Source organism: Pongo pygmaeus, chromosome 1 (genome assembly GCF_028885625.2).
Source record: "Pongo pygmaeus isolate AG05252 chromosome 1, NHGRI_mPonPyg2-v2.0_pri, whole genome shotgun sequence".
NCBI lineage: Eukaryota > Metazoa > Chordata > Mammalia > Primates > Hominidae > Pongo > Pongo pygmaeus.
In genome coordinates, this window is record NC_072373.2 from 37,147,496 (window position 1) to 37,153,926 (window position 6,431).

The window sequence follows — 6,431 nt, forward strand, 5'->3', positions numbered from 1 at the left end:
TTCCTGAGGCCCAGCTCCATGTTTTCCTGACCTTTTCTTAGTTTGGATACTCAACCTTTCTATGGATTCCATAAGCTAATACATTCCCTCTTTTGCTGAACTAGTTCAAGGGGAGTTTCTGATGTGTGTAGCCAAAAGTCTTAACTGATGCAATATAGTTAACGCCAAGGATTCTCCAGGAGAGTTGGCAAAGCAATATGATCAGTGCAGCATCTCAAAACTGGTTTCACAAAAGGGTTAAGAGCGATGTTTATGGTATGCTGACTTTGAACAACTATCACTACCTACTTTTCAGAAAGATAAATGTTGGGAAGAGGAATGAAAATATCCCAAGCAGCATTTATGACCCAGCAGCTGAAGAAGAGGAGGGGACATGGAAAAACCCTTGTGGCCTGGCCTCTGCCTTCTTGTGGAATCACATATAAGATTTCTAGGTAGGAGATTTCTAGAAGGGACTGCAAGAATTATTTTCCCAGCACCCATCACAATGTCGTAACTCTCAACATCGGATCTGCAATCAGTTAAAACCCATGTTTTCCTCAGTAGAATAGTGACTGAAGAAGAGTGACTGGTCAGCATGACAACCTTTTCTATGCTTAAGAGTTGTTACCTCCACATGAAATGATTCCAGTCCTCTCTATGTGTCAACGAGGCAAATATAACAGCCTGTCATGATGGTGTAGAAAATGCCCTGGACTGGGCCGTAATCTCAGCACTTTGGAAGGCAGAGGTGGACGGATCACCTGAGGTCAGGAGTTCGAGACCATCCTGGCTAACACAGTGAAACCCCGTCTCTACTAAAAATACAAAAAATGAGCCAGGCATGGTGTCACATGCCTGTAGTCCCAGCTACTCAGGAGGCTGAGGCAGGAGAATCACTTGCACCCAGGAGGCGGAGGTTGCAGTGAGCCAAGATCATGCCACTGCACTCCAACCTGGGTGACAGAGTGAGACTCCGTCTTGAAACAAAAAAAAAGAAAAGAAAAGAAAATGCCCTGGACTGTGTCCAAGGACCTGGATTCCAACCAAAGTTTTGCTACCGAGCACTTATAGAACTAGCTAAGCCTCTCAGTCCAGTTTCCTCAACTGTTAAATAAGGAATTGGGCTAGATGATCCCTAAAATCTCTTCCAGCTCTCATATGCCATGGCTCTAAGGTAAATTACTAGCCTAGAATCATTCTCCACAATGAATACTATTTGCTTTCCACCAAAAACAAGGGGAAAAAAGGGAGAAAGAACAAGAAATTCAGATATTTTGTTTTCTCATATTTAAGGTGAGATGATTCTTTTTATAAAATTAAGATTATTTCTAACATCATTAGATCTTTAAAAAATAACAGGTTTATTAAATAAGAAATGTATATTTACTGTAGAAAAATGTAAATACACATAAGCAAAAAGAACTTAAATAACCTAAAATCCTTCCTATCAGAGACAGCCTCCATTAATATGTTGATGTATAAATGAAAATGTTTTTCTATACACACATATACATTTTTTTCTTCTGAAAATAGGATCAGACTATTCATTCTGTTTTTCAAGTTGATCCTGACATTTAGCAACATACTGAAAAAACATCTTTCTATGTTAATAAGTATACTTATATAGCATTGATTTTAACAGTTATATGGTAATCTGTTGTTTAGGTACATCCCCTATGGCTGGATAGTGACATTTATTTTTCACTATTAACAGTCTTATAAATATACTATGTGCAAACATGTATGTTTTTTAAGGCTTCTGAGTGCACAGCCAGCAGCAATACAGCATAAGTAGGGAGGAAGAGCTGTCACATCCTTCTTTGTAGATGCATGCACTAGGCAAGCTCCTCCTAACAATCAGATGGTTACAGGGAACCATTTGATTCCCCTATGCCATGTGACTGCCACCGTCCTGGTCACAACTGATTGGATTAGCATCCTTTTCTCCCCTAAAAGCAACCATCTGGGGGCGGCCCAAAGCCTATGAGGGGGCAGGAGACCCCTTCCCTGAGAGGGATTCCTACCCTGGGTGGTGGGTGGACAAGCTGAGCAGATTCTCCCTCAAGTTACTGAATACAACACACACAAGAGGCCTTTAGTCAGCAAGGGCAGGAGCAGGCAACAGTGGATTCCCCACAACCTCAGAGAGGAAGGAGTCCTATCCAATGTGGTTCCCAGAGCCGCCCTCCCTGGCTCCGGCTAGTTTAACCTGGAGGGTGAAGAGTCGGCCTCCAGAGCCAGAGAACCTGGCTTTGGATCCTTGTTCCATCACTTCTTACCTAGAGGATCTCTGGTTAGTCCCTTTGCCTCTCTGACCCTGAGTTTCCTCATCTGAAAATGAGGAGATCAACACCTACTACAAAAGGTCGCTGTGAAAACTAAACAAAATAGTATATTAAAAAGTCTTTAGAAGAATGCCTGGTATAGAATAGGTAGTATTATGCCTCTGCTGGGAAGGTTTGTTTTACCTAGAACTACAGGAGTTTAAAGAGTCCTATAGGTCAATGATACCTGCAAGGACAAACTGGTGACTTCAGATACCCTGCTATTATTAGTTTAGTCTTTAAGTGTTTCTGTTTCCTCCACCAGCTTGGCGAACTCCTTGAGGGCATGGGCTCTGTCTTCTGTTCCATTTTACCCTCCACTGTGCCTTTGCAGGGTCAGCTCCTAATGTGTGATTGATTCTGCTGATTGGTGAGATTGTCTTTTCCTTGTTGAGCCAGCATGGCCAGTTTGAACCAGCGTAGTAGGCAGCTGGCCCAGCAGCCTAGCTCTCCTCCCTCCATGACAGCCTTCCAGAAGTAACTCTCCCAGGAAGGCAGGCAGAGCACAGCAGCCCTCAGCAGCAAGTGGAAGCTTTGTGTTCAACGCAGAGCCAGCCAAACTCTTGGGACTGGAAGTTGTCACCTATTTCAGTTCGCAGGCTTAAAAAAACATTCCCATCGAAGCTAACCCAGAACCTCCTATAGCATGTGCCAGGGCTGACAAAATGTAGAGGTGCAAGTCTGTTTTAGGGACTCCTCCCTTCAGGAAAGCCTGCTTCCTGAGAAGGCCTGAAAGTCACACGCCGTGGCTTTCCTCTCTGGTGTGTCCTGAGGCTAGAACCCCAGACAAATAAAGGGAATGAAATCATGAAGTCAGTGAAAGTTGTTGGTCCTTCTTACCACTTCCGTCCCCTCTGAACTTGCCTGCTGGCCTACCTAGGCCACCAAACACGGGCCTTGAATGCCTAATTGCCCAGCAGCTACCAAGACCCGGCTTCACATAAGCTGGAGAGAGGCTCAGCTAAACAGAGGGGAAGGAGATCCTGAGTAGCAGCAGCAAGTTTGGAGCTAAAGCTAAAGGTGATTCAAACTTTTTTTTTTTTTAACATTCTTCTGTGCCAGGTATTAGACTGGGTGTGTTACATAATAATATGCATAATAATAATATTAAAAGCTAAAACATAGTATATACCATCTGCCAATTACTGTGCCAAGCATTTTACACATATTAACTCATTTAATCATTATCAAAAACCATTGAAGTAGGCAGTATTATTATCTCTATTTTACAGATAAAGAAACTGAGGCACAGTAATTCATTTAAGGTCTCACACTACTAAATGGTACACGTGGACATGCACATAATTCCACTGTTATGGTCTGAAACTCTCCCCTTTGAAACTCACATTGAAACTCACTCCCCAGTGAAACAGTATCAGGAGGTGGGGCCTTTAAGAGGTGACTGAGTCATGAGGGCTCTGCCCTCATGATTGGATTGACTAGTCCATTCCTGGGTTAATGGATAATAGCTTATCATTGTGTGAGTGGGTTAGTTATCACAAGAGTGTGTCTGTTATAAAAAGCCAGGTTGGTTCTCTCTCATGAGCCCCCTCACCATGTGATGTCCCAAGCTGCCTTGGGACTCTGCAGAGGGTCCCCATAACAGGAAGGCCCTGACTAGATGGAGTCCTTTGTCCCTGGACTTCTCAGCCTCCAGAACCATAAGAAATAAATTCCTTTTTTCTGCCTCAGCCTCTCAAGTAGCTGGGACTACAGGCTCCCGCCACCACGCCTGGCTAATTTTTTGTATTTTCAGTAGAGATGGGGTTTCACCATGTTAGCCAGGATGGTCTCGATTTCCTGACCTCGTGATCCGCCAGCCTCGGCCTCCCAAAGTGTTGGGATTACAGGCGTGAGCCACTGCGCCCGGCCAAATAAATTCCTTTAAAAAAAAAAGTACCTAGTCTCAGGGATTTAGTTATAGCAACAGAAAGCAGACTAAGACACCTACTGGAAAACTTTTCAATTAAAGTCTAATATGATCATCTACACATGTATGCATTTAATTCTCATAGTAAGTCTATAAGCTAGGTTCATGTGGTCTCATTTTAGAGATGAGAAAACTGATGGTCAGAGAGGGTAAATATGTTCAAGTTCCATAAGTAACAAGCGGTGAATATCATGCCAGTCCTGTGTGGCTCCACCACACCCTGACACAAAAAGAAGACCTTGCAAAAGAACAAGAAAATGCTTAGTGGGCTTAGGAAAGGAGGCCACTGCAAAACCACAAAAATTGGGAATATGCTACCCTGCGGGAGGTAGCACCCAGGCACAGCAAAGGGTAGAGGCTCCGGAACCAATCTGATTACTTGCCCCATTGCAACTTTCCAATCACACCAATTAGCCAGATTGATTTAAATCTGATAGTGGCAGATTTCGAAACGCCTTTTAGAAAGGTGAACCTGGCAATGCTTAAAAACTGGCTCTAAATGCAGCCAAATCTCAAATAGAAAAATCTCCAAGCTTTACACTCTCTGCTCACTTTCTAAGCCACCTAATTTTTTTTTCTTTTCTTCTCTCCTTCCCAGTTAGGATAACTAAGATCTTAGAATCATAGACCTGGAAGTTTAGAGATGATTTAGTGCCTCTCTGCTTGCTTTAAGGCTACTTACTGCAACAGTTACCTCCCTCTGTATGTTTAAACCTTTTCTCCCTGACAGAAAAAGGTTTGCCCTTGTGAATGGGGTTGAGTGATCAGCTAGTGGCAGAGCTATTTTAAGGCACCTGCCTGGAATCTCACAATGGAGGGTAATGCAGAAGCCACCTCCTTAAAGATGGCTTTGTCTACGGACCCCCTACTACCACCACCACCCACCCCGGTCCTCACTGGGGAAGGCCAGAGGATCTACTCTGCCTTTTCCAAACCTAAAGGAGCTCTTGGAAGGGTCATCAGGAATACAGAAAGAAATAGGATCTATTAAGGAACTAACATGCAAATAATGACAGTAAGATAAGATTGTGTTAACAGACTTGTAAGGAGTTTTATATGAGCACCCAAACCAAAAACTACCAGTGCCTGCAGGGATCCAGAAATCTCACCAAGGAGGATGCCCAGGGAAGGAACTGAGGCCCAGGGAAGCTGCAGGCCTGGGAGGCTACATGGTTTCTCCACTGAAGGCAGGCAGCACTGGTTTTGCAACCTGACTTTCCCCTTGCTAGCGTGGGACTACAACCAGTGACACACCCTGGCATTCCCAGCCTTTATTTTCATTGTGCAGCTGTCTGATTGGGGGGGTCCCTACACTAAAATGGAAAAGATAACACAAAATTGAATTACACCGTAGACAGATTATTTATCACCACCATCAAGCACTCACCGATTACCCAGCTCCTTTTAGATTGAGTGAGTTTGACAAATGGGAGTGGAGGCATATACTAAGCTCAGCATCTCTGGGTCCCTCCCCACTGTAGCTAAGTTCCCAGCCATGGTACTGTTGAGGCCCTAAGTTCCCAGGGTGAAGATCTGACTACGGCACCAACAGTCAAATCAGGACAACAATCATCTTAGTCTCAAACCAGTTGTTTCTCAACAGAAGCTAACAACTTACATTGATTAAATGTCAGCTAAGCATCAGGCACTCTGATGAGTGCTATATATACATTGTATATATACAAGGAATCAGGTACATTATTATGCCTATTTTGTTTGTTTCTTTCTTTCTTTCTTTCTTTTTTGAGACAGAGTTTTGCTCTTGTTGCCCAAGCTGGAGTACAATGGCTTGATCTCGGCTCACTGCAACCTCTGCCTCCCGGGTTCAAGCGAGTCTCCTGCCTCAGCCTCCCAAGTAGCTGGGATTAACAGGTGCGTGCCACCACATCTGGCTAATTTTTGTATTTTTCGTAGAGACAGGGTTTCACCATGTTGGCCAGGCTAGTCTCGAACTCCTGAGCTCAGGTGATCCACCAGCCTCAGCCTCCCCAAGTGCTGAGATTACAGGCGTGAGCCACCGCACCTGGCCTATCATGCCTATTTCACAAATGAGGAAATTTTAAGAGATTAGGTCACTTGCCCAAGGTTCCCCCACTGAACCGTGAACTCCAGGAGACTAAGGACTGCTTTATTTCTGATGCCTCCCTCACACCCAGAATGGTGCTAGACACAGGGAAGATGTTCAATTAAAAAAA